The sequence below is a fragment of the Odocoileus virginianus genome, chromosome 19 (genome assembly GCF_023699985.2).
Source record: "Odocoileus virginianus isolate 20LAN1187 ecotype Illinois chromosome 19, Ovbor_1.2, whole genome shotgun sequence".
Classification (NCBI taxonomy): domain Eukaryota; kingdom Metazoa; phylum Chordata; class Mammalia; order Artiodactyla; family Cervidae; genus Odocoileus; species Odocoileus virginianus.
Genome location: NC_069692.1, coordinates 8,289,818 through 8,307,164, shown reverse-complemented (window position 1 = coordinate 8,307,164; position 17,347 = coordinate 8,289,818). Strand labels below are relative to the sequence as shown.

Sequence of the window (17,347 nt, the reverse complement as noted above, 5' to 3'; positions counted from 1 at the left end):
CAAACCCACAACACATGGAAGGTGGGCAGTGGAAAAGATGCCTGGATGGCAAGAATTTTCCTTGAATTGGTTATTTTATAAACACGAGCCAGTTTGCTAAAATGCTAGTCGTGTTTGGAAGTAAAGCAAGTTTATTGCTTTGGCTACACCCTATGATTACAGGAAAAGGCATGCCTACCTTTTAATGTCTCCATTGCCAAATCCTTGATAGCAGATAAATTTTGTCATGGTCTCAGCAACCCGAGTTAATCCAGGCTTCCACAGCAATAACATGGCTGTTTCATTCAACTCTAGAACTGTGATAAAACCAAGAAAGAATCGAGCGTGTGCAGGGCTCTGTAAGGACTAAGAGTGAAGGCTGACTTACTGCATCACCTCTGGACCTCGGGTTAATAGTGAAGAGTGCAGTGAGACCCATCTGTGAGAAGCCCTCCAATCACACTTAACCTGGCCTGAGTCTCTAGGTGCCCAGGAATTTCCTCATGTGCATTTTGTGACCTCAGATAGCTGAGTTCAGCAAAGCACACACTATTTCAAAGACACTAAAGAGCTGTTAAGTTGAATTTAATGTAGTTGAGTTAAGCGGAAGAGAAACCAAGGTTTAAAAGTTTACTTCCTCTGGAAGAAGGAAAAACAAAGGGAATCAGCACTTTGAGGGAACTTAGCATTTACCAAGAGGAAGGAGCAGTATTTTGTTGGCAGGATAATATTTCAGCAAAGAACAGAGACAGACAAGGAATTTGTACTTGTCATCACCCCAAACCTGGACCACTTAGTGAAAGAATTAACATGACTCCAGCAAGGTGATTCTTTTAGCCTTTGAGTATTAGGTACTCAGTCGTGTCTGACTCTTTGTGACCCCTTGGAATATAGCCTGCCAGGCTCCTCTGTCTATGGAATTCTCCAGGTAAAAATACTGGAGTGGGTTGCCATTCCCTTTTGTAGGGAATCTTCCCGACCCAGGGATCTAACCCAGGTCTTATGCATTGCACGTAGACTCCTTATTGTCCGAATCACATCTTTACCCTTTGAGGGGAGAAGCAAGATACAGGAGGCAGAGCTGCAGAAGAAGGAAATGAGCCTTCATTGCGCACCTACTGTATGGCCAACACAATGCTCATCAGTTTACACAGATTCTCACTGCATTTCTTCAGCACCTCTCAAGTCAAGATTTGAAGTGCTATGATGTCTCATAGTACCCGCAGCCCTGGAAAGCATCAATGTCTACTAGATGCTATTTTCCCAAAGAACATGTATTTTAATAGTGATCAAAGAGGTGGAGTAAAGGTGTGAGGCCACAAACTCTTACTGAGCAATGTCTCACCTATCTGTCTGTCTGTCTGTATATCTATCCATCTGTCATCTATCTGTTCTTCTATCCATCCATCTATCTGTCATCTATCTAGAGAGAAGCAGAGATAGAAGAGAGACAGAACTCAGGGTGTCAATGTCCTCAGTCAGTGGGGTTTAAAGCCATTCCCTCATACTGGTGATCTTACCATCTTCCCCTGAGGGTACTATCTGATGGAAAACGGTATGTGATGAAAAACAATTGTGAAATATTGTACTGACTGGAAGTAGATGCTAATTATATGTACTTAACTTTATCTTCCTTTGTCCGCCTTTTTTCCTTTTCTTTATCACATGCCCACAGTTATTTTTACAAAGTTGATGTGAGTACAGTCTAGCCTCCTTAGGCTATTCAAATGTCAAAAATATTGAGGCCTTGTTTTCCCTGCAGTCATCTTGCAGATGCTATTATTGGGATGGTGGCCAGGTAGTTTGGTGAGTATAAACCATATGAGCATCTAGCAGAAATTACATTTACGTACATTACATTTATGGCAGTGTATATCATTTTCAACTTTTAAGGCCATCGGCCCTAAAATGACTGAGTTGGTTATCTATATGTTGATAATCCTGGGGCTCAGCGGAAGCCCTTTGTTAAGGTTCCAGGCCTACAACTTCACAACATTCAGAAATACCCTGCTGGGGATTTCTCTGGTGGTCCAGCGGTTAAGACTTCGCCTTTCAAGCCAGGGGGGTTTGGGTTTGATCCCTGTTTGGGGAGCTGAGATTCCACACGCCTCACAGCCAAAAACCAAAAGCATGAAGCAGAAGCCATATTGTCACAAATTCAGTAAAGACTTAAAAAAAAGAAAAAAAGAAGTGCCCTCCTGGACCTGGGAAGCTCTCTCTCCACAGACATTGCTGTGTGGTAGCTACATGGCAGAGGGAGGTTCTGAGGCCTGTTGTATCTTTTCTTATACCTTTTCTCCTAGAATTACCTAAGCCAAACCCTGCCATTATCTGCAGGTTCTACTTCTGTTGGCTTCCTTCCTATCACCCTTTTTGTATAGTAGCAGGATCCTCCAGAGGATGAGAGCTCCTTGTTTGCCAGACCATGTTTTATTCTTCTTGGTCTCCCCAGCACCTAGCATAGGTCTGGCTCACTCTAGATGCCTTATAAAATGAGCACATGAATGAATGAGAGACAGGATGACATAAATCTTTTATGAATTATAAGATAATCTTTTATCTTAGATAGAGCCCTTAGTTCCATGAGGGAATGCTTTCATTTTAGAATTGTTATAATGTTCCTAATTTGGAGGCATATTTGGCCCTACAGTTTAGACCATTTCCTGCCTTGTTTTACTCTTTTGAACCGATAGAGACATGGAAGCCTTTTCACATGCTTATGATGTCACCTGACTCATTCACCTTTTTGTAGGTGTAACGGTTAACCTTTCCTAATCCCCAGTCTTCCTTTTCTGTAAGTTCTCTGATTTATCACCTTCTTTATTTAAAATGTATAGGCTTTGCTGGTGGCTCAGACAGTAAAGAAACTGCCTGAAATGTAGAAGACCTGGGTTTGATCCCTGGGTTGGAAGATCCCCTGGAGAAGGAAATGGCAACCCACTCCAGTATTCTTGCCTAGAGAATCCCATGGACAAAGGAGCCTGGCAGGCTACAATCCATGGGGTCTCAAAGAGTTGGACACAACTGAGCAACTAATACTTTCTACTCAAAATGTGGCTTTTAACCCTGAATACGTTCCTTTGATCTGGCCTGACCAATGACTTTATATTCCTATTTTCTGCATTTGTCTGCCATTCTGCTACCTACTGAGCTCAAGGTGCCCAGAAAATGCAGCCGGAGGTTATCTCAGCCACATGCACTTTCTTCCTTCTGTGATCATGCTTCTGTCCTGAAGCCCTTCTTCATCGTCCTGCAGGTTAAGAGGAAACTTGAGCATGTCCTTTCCTTCTCACTCTCAGAAACAGGTCCAAGGGATTTCACACAGAACCAGCGAGCATTCTCTCCTGGGTCTCAACCCTCTTCTCTACCTAAAGTCAACAACACTTTCCAATAAAAAGGAATCCCCCAACTCCAAATGTGCATTCCTACACAATCACCTTCCCTGGTGGCTCAGATGGTAAAGAATCCACCTGCCATGCGGGAGACCCGGGTTTGATCCCAGGGCTCGGAAGATCCCTTGGAAAAGAAAATAGCAACCCATTCCAGTATTCTTGCCTGGAGAATTCCATGGACAGAAGAGCTCGGCGGGCTATAATCCATGGGGTCGCAAAGTGTCAGACAAGACCGAGAGACTAACACTTTCACTTTTCACACCACCCCTGGGAGAAATGAAACTAAGAGTTGACCAAAGTATTGATCATGTCTTTATTCCTTTTGACAAGATAGCCATCATCTTTCCTTAATCCCACCATATTTTATGCCATCTTGATCCCAGAACTGGGGCAGAGAAAAGAGAATGAGAGATTGTTTTAATTGTTCCAGTATTTTTAGTATTTCTTCCTTATTTCTCCTTCCATTGAGCCATATGATGCTTTATATCCCTAGAGTGGGATGTACATAGTAGAATGGGGGTCATCTCTGGCATTTATTTGGTGATTTAATGCCTATTAACATAACCTAAGACTGAATTGGTTTCCTCGACCACTTTGAGACAGTGCAGGTTCTCATTGAACTTCTGCTCACGAAATATTCCTCTTCTTATGCCTGTGCAATTACCATTTGAAGCACACATTAAGGATTCAAATTTATCCTTTTACTTAATACAGCTTGCTAATAATTAAAGTCTTGGATTTGACTCTGTCAACAGTTTGGATTTAATTGGTAAGCAAAGTTTAAATTTTTATTTGACACAAGTTATTGAGAAGCTTTTATGGAAAAAAAAATCCTTTCAGCCCATTTTATTCTATTTGTTTATACTTTGTTAGTAATGGCTAATGTTATTGCTTTGGATCAGATTGTATACAATATAACTACTTTATTGAAGTTATGTTTTCTTTGTGAGTACAATGAAGTTTTTATAAGTTTTAAGTCAGTGTTTAAAAAAAAAACGAGGTACAGATCTTCCTCGACTTAGATGGGGTTGTTGTTTAGTCACTAAGTCATGTCTGACTTTTTTACGACCCCATGAACTGTAGCCTGCCAGGCTCCTCTGTCCATGGAATTTCCCAGGCAAGAATACTTGAGTAGATTGCCGTTTCTTTCTCCAGGGGATCTTCCTGACCCAGGGATAGAACCTAATCTCCTGCATTGCAGGGAGGTTCTTTACTGCTGAACCACCAGGGAAGTCCCTTAGATGGGGTTATGTCCTGATAAATCCATTGTAATTTGAAAATATCATAAGTTGAAAATGTATTCAATACATTTACCTTATGGAACATCAGTGCTTAGCCTAGCCTACCTTAAATATGCTGAGAACACTTACATTAGGCTATAATTGGGCAGAATCATCTAACACAAAGCCTATTTTATAATAAAATGTGATTATCTCCTGTAATTTATTGAACACTGTAATAACATGAAAAACAGAATACATTATGGGTACAGAATGGCTGTGAGTGCATTAGTTACTTACCCTGGTGAAACCCTAGTTGACTGGGAGCTGTGGCTCTCCGCCCAGCATCAGGAGAAAGGATCATATTGCATATTGAAAACCTGGGAAAAAAATAAAAATTCAAACCATTGTTTCTACTGAAAGCATATTGCTTTTACACCATCGTAGTTGAAAAATCATTAAGTTAAATCACCATAAGTTGGGGACCATGTGAGCTTTATTTTGACCAAAGAGTTTGATATATATCTACTTTCTAATCCTTTTGAATAAGTTCGCCTAGATCATTTTTATCTTTGATGTTTTATTTTTATTGTTTGCTTACTTAAACTGTCAAAAACTGAGTGGTGAGTTCTATTATTACAGTAAAATCATATTTCTATTGACTGGAATTTCTAATAGTTTTTGATTTATGTATTTGAGTCTTAACTATTAAACTCATAAAGTTTTGTGACTAGCATATATTTCATATAAATTGTTCCTTTATTGGTAAAATGTGCTACTTTGCCCTCTCAATGTTTTTTTTTTACCTTGAATTCTAATTTTTCTTACAGCAGTATTGTAAGCATTATTTGTTTGTTATTTGCCCTTAACTGATGCATTTTTAAACTATCCTTTTACCTTAAATAGTTAGCACTTTTGATGACTATCTCCTATAAATTTGAATTTAGATTTTTTACTCACTTTGAGATTATTTTTTAATAAGAAGTTTAAACAATTAACATTTTTTGTCATAACCAAAGTACATTTGTTTTATTTCTGCCACACTTTTAGGTTCTCTATTTTATATGGGTCTTATTTTCTCTTTTCTTTTGAAAACATTTGTAGATTTGACTCACAAAAAATGTCCCACTACAGATGTCAAAAATCAAAACATGTTAAGTCAAAATAAAACATACATGATCAACTAAGAAAAATATTTACAGTAGGTCATACTACTCAAAGATTTATACCCTTCATCTTTCAGGAGCTCTTATACATCATTTGAAATTATAATGAAGATCAGTTGAATTATGAGACAAGTTTGTGAACAGACAATTCTTTAAAAAGGAAAATCAAATAATCAATAAGTATATGAAAAGTGCTCCAACTTCCAACCCAGTAAGGGAATATAAATTAAAATAATAATTTGGTAGCATTTTATATCCTAATACCCAGAGTTTATATATTTGAATAAAATGGGTAGTTTGATAAGCAAAATTGAATCATCAAGGGAAAATACTTAAATACATATCAAAAGCCACAAAAATGTTCATTCTGTTTATCCCAGCAAATTTATGAATGTGTCACAGAAAATGAAATTATTTTAAAAATAATAAGAATATGCAAAAGCACTATCTACAATTATATTCATCACTGATACTTAAAATGATAAAGTATTAAAAAACAAGATTAAAATTCCAGTTGAGAATTGATTAAATAAAATACAATAAATTTATAAGATGCAATATGAGGCAGCTACTAGAAATCAAATTTTAGAAGAATATTTAATAGTCATAAAATATTTCATGTGAACAGTCAGTTATACAAACTTGGGTATAATGCATGACTAGTTTGTGGGTGTACACATATGTGCACACTTGAATTTGGAGACTGAAAAAATAAAGAGGATGGATGGATATAAAATTAAAGTTAATATTGGGATTTGGGATGATTTTCATTTTTTCCTTATAATGTTTATAATTCTCAAAATCTCAAAAATGAACATGTATTATTTGCAGTCATTAAAAAAATACATTTCTAACAATGGAGCAAAGCACTAGATATTTACCGCAAGACTGATATATAATAATCTTCAGTAAGGTGTTTGAACAGTCGTGAGCCCCTAGCTGTACAAACCCTATTGTCTTCATGCCCATGGGGCAATTTTATAGACTGTAAAATTCCTCACAGGATCCAACTACATTTTGATCACCAGAAAATAATTGAGGCTATTTTAATATGAATTCCTTTTAGTAAGTCTTGGGCTGGTTGTCAGTATTCATGATTTCATTTAAAATAATAACAACCTCTTTTTAACATATAGGAGCCTCTATTATAATAAAAGCTATCATTCATTGACTTCTACTATATATTTTATGTACATTATTTCATAGAAGTCTCCCAAGCATCTTAAAAACTAAGTGTGATCATCACAATCTTATTGCTGAGAAAACTGAGGTTCAGCATAATTGGGGAGTGATCCAAGATTTCAGAGTTGGTGTTTTGGAGATAAGACTTGGGTCTTTCTTCCATCCTTCAGGCTTTCATTCTTTCCAGTATCCATTTAATCAGCCAATGATTGTTTTGAATTTTTGCTTTTATATTGTGACTTTTAGATAGAATTGAAATATCTTGAGGGTTTATGAAATGAACTTCTCATTAAATGGGATTTTTCCTGAGATTGTGCTGAAGAAATCCTCTAGGTCCTCAATGGGCAGGGCCTCTTGGGGACGTGTGGCTGGTGTAGATTCCCAAATAGTCCTGTGGTCACCACAGGCAAGAGCTTCTGTGGCAAGAGAAGGGGTCTGCTTAGTGGGAAATCAGGTGGGGTCCTTGTCAAGGCATTGGCAGTTGCGCCCCAGATGGGTTTTGTTTCTCCTCCACCCCAAGATTTCTCTTCCTGGTCATATAACTAGTGGTCTAACCATTTTAGTCCTCATCCTATGTGCGTGCTCAGTCACTTCGGTCGTGTCCAATTTTTTCAACCCTTTGGACTGTAGCCCACCAGGCTCCTCTGTCTGTGGGATTCTCCAGGCAAGAATACTGGAGTGGGTGGCCATGCCCCACTCCAGGGGATCTTCCCAAACCAGGGATCAAACCCATGTCTCTTGTGTCTCCTGAGTTGGCAGGTGGATTTTTTACTCACTGAACCACCTGGAAAGCCCCCTCTTACCCTATACTTCTTGCATTAGATTAAGTCTTCAGTCTTCTGGCTGCTGCTTGGATAATAACTTTGAGGAGCAGGGGATTCAGGCATAGTGACAAAAATTAAAAATGAGAGACAGCTGCCACCAGGCAGGTCTGAATCCTGTCTCTACCAGTTATTCCATATCTGATCTTGGCAAAATTGATAACTTCTCTAGCCCTGATTTTTTTTTATACAGTTGCAATGGTACTGGCCTCAAAGAATGTTGTGAGGATTCAATGAGATAATATGTATGGCAAATGTGTAGTATGAGCATTCACTCCACTCTCTGCCTGCTGTTCTTGTTAACCAGACCACCCTTGGCAGTAGTGTATGGGTCTTGACCCTAGACATGGTGACTGTTCCATATTCAATCTTACGGAAATACAGCCCTTTCAAATATCCTGTGCCAAAGTGCTCGTCTAAAGTGCATGCGTGCTAAGTTGCTTCAGTCCTGTCTGACCTTTTGTGACCCTATGGACTGTAGTCCGCCAGGCTCCTGCTACGATTCTCCGTGGGACTCTCCAGGCAAGAACACTGGAGTGGGTTGCCATGCCCTCCTCCAGGGGATTTCCTGACCCAGGGATCAAACCCCCATCTCTTATGTCTTCTGCATTGGCAGGCAGGTTCATTACCACTAGCACCACCCGGGAAGCCCTTTCAAATAACATGTGCAAAAGTCCTCAAATTTAAAGTAACCAATGGATATACTACACAGACTGAATATTGAGTCTTCAAACATACACCCACGCACACACACACACACACACACACACACTACTGATAGCCTCTGAGAGGGTCAAGCAGTGAGTCAATCCTTAATAAGTTAAAAGCACATATTATTGCTTGTCACTAAGAAGCAGAAACTGTAGGATACAAATACCAGACTAGAATATTTTGATTAGTGTTGGGAGGGAGGCCCAGCTCCTAATTCATATTTCTTTTTTGCTACAAATATTCACTGAATCCCTACTCAGGGGTAAGTACCCTAGAGAAACAGGGAGAGGAAATGCTCTATATCCTTCAGGAGTTGACCATTGAATGGAGAGTCAGGTGAGGCAGGCACTCAGGCGGCTGTAACACAAGGCCCTCTGTGGTCTGCAGGAGAAGGCAAGAAGGTAGGAGCCAAGCATCTGCAAAGCATCAAGGAGTCTCCAGCGAAAGTAGGGTGGAGGTGGTAAAGATCATGGCTGCCAGCTTCACAGTTTTGTCTTTGACTGGCTTTATTATTCACATATGCAAAGCTGAGCCTCACAGTCTGGATGCAAACTCAACTAAGCTCTTCTGCTGTAGGCCAGGACTGCTAACAGTCTTCAGGGTCTCCAGGGAGGACTCAGAAATACAGTGGGACCTTAAAACAGAGACCAGGGTGAGGCTGCCCAGTACAATTAATATCACACATACCTGAAGGCCATGCTGATCATTCACCCGTGGACTTCCGGCAAATTATTTGTTACTTATGTCTTTGAGCTTTGTTTTTCTCCTACTTTGCATGGGAATCATAATCTGTGGGTTTCCCTCATAGCTCAGAGGTAAAGAATCTGCCTGCCAGCGCAGGAGACACAGGTTCGATCCCTGGGTCCGGAAGATCCCTGGAGAGGAAATGGCAACCCACTTCAAGTATTCTCACCTGGAAATCCCATGGACAGAGGAGCTGGGTGGGCTACAGTCCATGGGGTCACAAAGGGTTGGACAAGACTTAGCGGCTAAACAGCAAAAACAGCAAATAAGCTCTATTTTAAAGTTTTTTTTGTGTGTGAAGATTGAGTGAGATAGATTTTGAGAGTGTTCTTAATTCATATTAAGCCTCCACAACTGATCACTTTCTCCTTGCTTTTCCAGCCACCAACATATGGCCTGCCTTAACCTGGGTGAAAGTTCCACAGGATTCACTGTGGCTAATGGAATTAGACTCCTTCATTCCTAGAAACCACAGAGGAGATGAGGATGTTGCTATGAACCACATGTGGCCATTGACAAGCTTGGATTAGTAACTGAATGTCATGATTTTTTTAGAATTTTAAAAATTCAGTGGGATTATCTTTAATGAGGAAATAGAAACCTACATTGTTTTAAATTGTTGTCTCTTTTGTTGAAAAGTATACCGCTTATATATAATTACTTTTTCTGGAATTTTTCAAAGGACAATTTTGCATGTACTTTATTCCATCTACCAATGATAATAAAGTGTTTTAATAATTAAAATCATAAATTTTAATCTTCAAGGAACTAAACAAAAGATTATTTTTTTTAAGGAACAAGAGGTGAGATTTTCCAGGCTGCCTAAATCAGAGAACTAATTTTTTTTTAATAGAAAATGGCATTTCCATATTCTTTCTCAGACTGAATGGTTAAGATGCCAAAAAAAGAAGTCAGTTTATCTGTTTTCTAAAAACAGTTTTTTTAGTTATATTGTTCAGAGTATGTTATGTCTACTTGTAAAAAAATGTCTAATGACTTAAGGGAAGTTTTATCTGTGGATTAGAGTATTTCATTACTTTCAAGATCTCTTTCCTTTTCAAATTATAGTGCCTGAAAGGAGATAAAATTTGGTTTCAAGTTATTGTACTAAAGATTACTTTTTGCCTTGTAATTTTAGCTCTTGGGATTTAGGGATTCCTGAATATGCTATAGTACAAGGTAGTCATTAAATTTCTAGATTTAAAAGGTTTATCTAGTGTTGAATAGGGGGATTGTGATTGGGTGAAGTTATTGAAACCAAGCAGGACCCTGCATGGTTTTCCCAGGACCAGACTCCCCCATGTTCCCTGTCTTTTGTTTGTAGAAAAGTTTTATCCTCCTAGGGCTTCCTTAAGTTCCAAAGAGCAAACTTAATCAGAGAAGTGAGAAAATGTAGAAACAAAGGAAAGCAGTCAGGCAAGACAAAGGAATAACAGTTTAGCCATAGACAAAGTCAAGTACCTGTAATTTTTCCTAAAGGGCAATAGATAATATCCTGAGCCATATCCTTGAGTTGTTTTACAGATGCCTAGGGCTTCCCTGGTGGCTCAGATGGTAAAGCATCTGCCTGCTATGAAGGAGACCTAGGTTCAATCCCTGGGTTGGGAAGATCTCCGGGAGAAGGAAATGGCAAACCATTCCAGTATTCTTGCCTGGAAAATCCCATGCATGGAGGAGCCTGGAGGGCTACAGTCCATGTGGTCGCAAAGAGTCGGATACGACTGAGCAGTTTCACTTTCCCTTTCAAACCCCTATCAGGTGGAAGAAGTAAACTGCAAGCTGACCAACAGACCCAGACTGGTTAGAACCAGAGGCTGATGATTGGGACCCTGACACATCACTTTGTTACTTCACTGTCAATCAGATCAGTTTACAAACTGATCACATATCTGTGACCTTATCCCTCATACTCATTAAAAATCCTTCTCTGAAACTGTTCAGGAGTTTGGGTCATTTGAGCTTGCTTGGCCTTACAATAAACTGTACTTTCCTTCACCATAATCAGCATTTTCCCAATTAGTGCTGTGGTAAAGAATCCACCTGCCAATGCAGGAGATGCAAAGAGACATAGGTTTGACCCCTGGATCAGCAAGATACACTGGAGTAGGAAATGGTAACCTACTTCAGTATTTTTGCCTGGAAAATTCCATAGAGGGGAGCCTGGCAGACTACAGTCCATGGGATTGCAAAGAGTCAGACACAAATAAGCAACTGCACACATATACAACCTGGTGTCAAGTAGACTGACTTTGCTTGGGACAGCAGACCCAAATCTGGTTTGGTAACACTATCACATCATTCTGTTGGGCTCTACTTTCTTGAATACTAGCTTCTCCGCCTGAGGGACAGCCTTTGATGGGCATTTCTGGGTTAATGCAGGAACTAGGAAAAGCGCCATTGGATCACTAGTGTTAATATGAAGTAGTCAAATGTATGTCACAAAATCAAACTGTGATATTAAGCTAAAACATTCTGTCATTCTGTTGGTAAATGGAGTAACGCAGTTTTCCCTGGTTAGCTGCTGTTGTTGTTCAGTCATATAGTCTTGTCCAACTCCATGCACTGAAGCACTCCAGGCTGCGCTGTCTCCCGTAATGTGCTCAAATTCATGTCCATTGAGTCAATGGTGCTATCTAGTTGTCTTATCCTCTGTTGTCTCCTTTTTCTCCTGTCCTCAATTTTTTCCAGCATCAGGGTCTTTTCCAAAGACTTGGCTCTTCACATCAGGTGGCCAAAGTATTGGAGCTTCAGCTTCAGCATCAGTCCTCCCAATGATATTCAGGGCTGATTTCCTTTAGGATTGCCTGGTGTGACCTCCCTTGGTTAGACTATAAGACATTACAGACCTTTGTATTTCCTATGTCATTTCCTTCTATTTAGATTCGAATTGCAGGGCTGGTGTGTATCTGCAAAAACCCTCCTAGGTAAAAGTAGTCTGTGTTTCTGTTTTCAGAGAACATCAAGGTTGTAGAATGCTGGTTTTCCTAAAGGTGGTTTGGAAGGTAGGATGCTGATGGTCCTAATGATGATGTATTTATTCTGTTTCCATTTGCCTTGGCAAAAACTGCCTTAAATTTAGAATAGCAGTCTGAGTTTATAGAAGGTGATTTTAGTCCCCAAATTCAAAACAAGTCATGGAATAAACAAGTTGCGTAATGATTTGGAAGGCTTCAGTGGTCACAGTAGTACTTAGCAAGCAGTTGTAAGCTGGCCTCTGCTGGTTACCAGTCATTGGAATTTGGAGGGCTAGGCCAGGACACTTGGTCCTGGAAGAGTAAAATCAAAAAATATCTCCCCTGATTTAATAGCCCAGAGTGCTGAACAGTGCCTGCTTCCTTCTAATATTACAGTGTGGAACTACCCTCTTTCAACACGTCTGCTGAGCTGTAACTTCTCTAATAAAATGCTCACATTTTCCAGAGTTTCCTACAGACTTCATATGGTAGCTGCCCCACCCTTTTTATTTATTTATTTTTTTAATGGCCCGAGATTCTTAGCTGCTGGGGAAAATGTTAGAAGACAACAATGTCAACATGAGTTTCCAATATATCAATAAAGTCTGGTTCTAAATGAGAAAATGAGTTTGGGACATCCAAGTTATTTGCTGGTTCTAGTTCCGTTTCTATTCTCTTGCTTTTACTGAAATAGAACTACTGATTGAGGGGCTGGCTGGAAATAGTCAGAGACAGGAGACTCCATAAACAGTGTCTCAGTCTGTTCAGACTGTCATAACGAAGTCCCATAGACTGGCTGGCTTATAAACAACAGAAATTTATTTCTCTGTTCTAGAGGCTGACATCTGAGATCAGAGTGCCCCACGGACAGGACCTGGCAAGAGCCCTATTCCAAGATGCAGACTGCTAACTCCTTGTCACCTCCTGTGGTAGAAAGAGAGCCAGCCAGTTCTCTGACCTTCTCTTGTAAGGACACCAGTCCCATTCATGAGGACTCCACTCTCATAGCCCAATCACCTCCCCAAAGCATCACTTCTAAAACCACCACATTGGTGATGAGATTTCAACATAAGAATCAGAGGCGGTGGGGGGAGAACATTCAGTCCAAAACAAGCAGCTTTCTGCTTTTTGTGCCTTAAGGATGTTTGAAGAACGAGGATGGAACACAGTACCTTGAAAATGTTAATGTGTATTTTTATCAAAGAGCTAAGAGGAGAAGGAAATGAAAACCCATTCCAGTATTCTTCCCTGGAGAATTCCATGGACAGAGGAACCTGGCAGACTGCAGTCCTTGGGGTTGCAAAGAGTCAGAGACAACTGAGCAACTAACACACACACATGACAAATGTGTTTCAATTACTGAAAACATGTGAAACTCTACATGTCTGTATTTCTTAAATGCCTGCTCTATGCAAGGCATGCATGATGTTTGCTCTCATGGAGCTTTGATTTCAGTGGCATCTTCACTGTAAATAAAAGGACAGTTGCCTTTTCAATTATTCCTTCTGTGAAGTTTGGTAGTGGAGGCCACTCGCAGGACTAAAACATATCAGACTGTATCAGTACATCAATATCAGAATGGGGAAACATTGAGAAAATAAGAATAATAAGAGGAGGTGTGAGTGGAGGGGACAAAAATAATAACAAAGAACATGTGCTTAGTGAGTAGAGATGGTGGTGGGGAGGGAGGCACCTGTGATCATGCTAGGAAGTGATCAGTGGTCCAGACCACCCAGCCCTCAAGTACATGCTGTCCATTTTCATAACACTGCACTGCTTGAAAGTGAAGATCCTGTCCCCACATAAACAGTCTGGGAACTGATATTATCAGTTTGGGCCAGTTATCCAGATCAGACCCGGTTGAGCTGCTGAGAGAAAGCAGCAGGATTTCTGACTGCCAGTCTAGACTATATTTTCCCCTTTTTATGGCTCATTATAAAAATATTTGTGCTGACCTGTAAGCTGATCAGTGCCAACTGGAGTCAGCCCACTTGAGAGGAAAATTATTTATGATTACAATTTGGCTGCAAGGCTTCTTGAGTATTTCTGCTACCCTGAGTTGAGAACTGAAATTATCAAGACCCCAAACTACATTTTCTCACTTCTGTGGGAAGGATATCTAGTAGCTTCCTTGGATCACAATAGTTACTAGTCCTTAGGAAACGTCCAAAGAGCTGTTGTGTAGCTTTTCCCTAATCATACACGGTCTTTGCCACCTCATTCATCCTCCCATTAAACTCACTTCTCAACAAAATTTCCCTTTTCTTTAAAAGCCTCTCCTGGTCTGTCTGGGTTATGTATTGACCTATTTATTTTGTGTGTGGGTGGTTTCTGTGACTCCTCCTGGCTGAAAAATTTCATGACTGAATCCACATTTTCAGCTTTGAGCATCATGGAAATCCTCACCCCAATGCCTGTGCACCTGTTTCACTTCCAAAGTCCTCCTGAGTTTGCCTATCTGTGGCTGTTGAACTCAATACCTTGAGTCATGCTAATGAGGCCAAGATTGTGGTTTTGATGCATGAAAGTGAAAAGTGAAAGTGTTAGTCCCTCAGTCCTGTCCGACTCTTTGAGACCCCGTGGACTGTAGCCCACCAGGCTCCTCTGTCCATGGGGAAAGAATACTGGAGTGGGTTGCCATGCCCTCTTCCAGGGGCTCTTCCTGACCCAGGGATTGAACCCATGTCTCCTGTGGCTCCTGCACTGCAGGTGGATTCCTTATCGCTGAGCCACTGGGGAAGCCCATATTCCGTTTGCAGTTATTAAAAAATATTGGCTATATTCTCTGTGTTGCACAATGCATCCTTATAGTTTATTTATTTTCTACACAGTAGTTTGAATCTTCATTCCCCTACCCCTGTCTTGCCTCTCCTTTTCCTCTCCTTACTGGTAACCACTAGTTTGCTCTCTGCACCTGCAAGTTTGTTTCACTTTTGTTATACTCACTGGTTTTTATTTTTAGATTCCACATATAAGTGATATCATATGGTATTTGTCTTTCTCTGTCTGACTTGTTTTACTTAGCAGTAATGCCTGGAGAAATATAAATAACCTCAGATATGCAGATGATACCACCCTTATGGCAGAAGGTGAAGAGGAACTAAAAAGTCTCTTGATGAAAGTGAAGAGGAGACTGACAAGTTGGCTTAAAGCTCAACATTCAGAAAACTAAGATCATGGCACCTGGTCCCATCACTTCATGGGACATAAATGGGGAGACAGTGGAAACAGTGTCAGACTTTATTTTTTTGGGCTCCAAAATCATTGCAGATGGTGATTATAGCCATGAAATTAAAAGACGCTTACGCCTTGGAAGGAAAGTTATGACCAACCTAGAGAGCATATTAAAAAGCAGAGACATTACTTTGCCAACAAAGGTCCATCTAGTCAAGGCTATGGTTTTTCCAGTGGTCATGTATGGATGTGAGAGTTGAACTGTGAAGAAAGCTGAGCACCGAAGAATTGATGCTTTTGAACTGTGGTGTTGGAGAAGACTCTTGAGAGTCCCTTGGACTGCAAGGAGATCCAACCAATCCATCCTAAAGGAGATCAGTCCTGGGTGTTCATTGGAAGGACTGATGCTGAAGCTGAAACTCCAGTACTTTGGCCACCTCATGCGAAGAGCTGACTCATTGGAAAAGGCTCTGATGCTGGGAGGGATTGGGGGCAGGAGAAGAAGGTGACGACAGAGGATGAGATGGCTGGTTGGCATCACTGACTCAATGGACATGAGTTTGAGTAATCTCCGGGAGTTGGTGATGGACAGGGAGGCCTGGCATGCTGCGATTCTTGGGGTTGCAAAGAGTCAGACATGACTGAGCAACTGGACTGAATTGAACAGAACTGAATGCCCTCCATGGCCATCCATGTTGTTGCAAATGGCAACATTTTATTCTTTTTAATGGCAGAATAGTATTCCATTGTAATACTAAGTTTCTTAGTGGTGTTATCTTCCTCATCAGTTCAGTTCAGATAACTCTTTGCAAATGTCAACATCAGTAATAATCTGTTTCAGAAGCATATTATCCCTTTCTAGCTGAGTAATCAAGTTGGAAACTATCTTAAAGATTTTAACCATGGGAGTACAGATTGGCAGTCCAAGTATAGATTTAGCTCTCAGGCTTGTTTTATTTAACCTTCATCATGTTATAAAAATGTATAAATTCAAATGTCTTCAGGCACATTCTGTAGTCCTTATATATTGAATCTAGAAAGACGGTACTGATGAATCCACTCACAGAGCAGCAGTGGAGATACAGACATAGGGAACAGACTTATGGACAGGGACAGGAGAGGGGAAGGAGAGGGTGAGATGGATGGAGAGTAGCATGGAAGCATATACACTACCACACGTAAAACAGATGGCCAATGGGAATTCGCGGTATGACTCAGGGAACTCAAACCAGGGCATAAATACGTGGTGAATGCATTCATAACTTTTTAAAGTGAGAACTTGACAAGTTTGGGCTAATCCCAGAAAGCAGACTAGGCAAAATTATGATGGTGCCAGTACACGGGGTGGAGTTTCCATAAGAGTCAGGACACCGCTGCTCTGTTTCCTGCTTCTTCAGCCATGGAAAAAACCAGCTGTCGTTCGCTTCATAAACCATTGTATAAATGACTCTATGTGCTCCAGGGTGATTGGGTCCAAAGGACTTTGGTTAAACTTCTTCTCTGGTCAAGGAGAAACCAATTGTTTAGCTAACATCATTGGTTGATATTGGATCTTGTGGCCAGTTGCCCCAACAAAAGAAAGGAACCAAAAGTGAACATTCTATCTTTTTGAATTAGGGGAAAGAACTGCAAAACAGGTGAAAAAGATACAAAGAACGCAATAGTGGAAACATAAGAAAATACACCTACGTCAATGAAAGTGAAAGTCGCTGAGTCCTATCCAACTCTTTGTGACCCCATGGACTTAGTCTAAGGAATTCTCCAGGCCAGAATACTGTAGTGGGTAGCTTTTCCCTTCTCCAGGGGATCTTCCCAACCCAGGGATCGAACCCAGGTCTCCCACACTGCAGGCAGATTCTTTACCAGCTGAGCCCTAAGGGAAGCCCACCAAAATGAACTGGGACATTATCAGTAATAATGTGATATCAGTGATATATATCAAGCTTTTCAATAGACAGCTTCATGAATGAAGTGATGAGTAGAGTTTCGAAGATGTACAGCATA

General features: G+C 40.4%; 1 long non-coding RNA gene across 2 annotated transcripts in view; it reads left to right on the top strand.

The window, feature by feature from the left end:
- The window catches only part of LOC139029685 (uncharacterized), a 31,736-nt gene extending 15,386 nt beyond the window's left edge, over positions 1–16,350 (top strand). The window contains exons 2-3 of one of the 2 annotated variants that reach the window (XR_011481879.1): positions 13,005–13,135; positions 15,197–16,350. This is a non-coding gene — a long non-coding RNA (uncharacterized lncRNA). Of the gene's footprint in view, positions 1–13,004; positions 13,136–15,193 lie in introns of both variants that reach the window. The other variant, XR_011481880.1, reaches the window with a different exon arrangement.
- Positions 16,351–17,347: the final 997 nt, after the last annotated feature.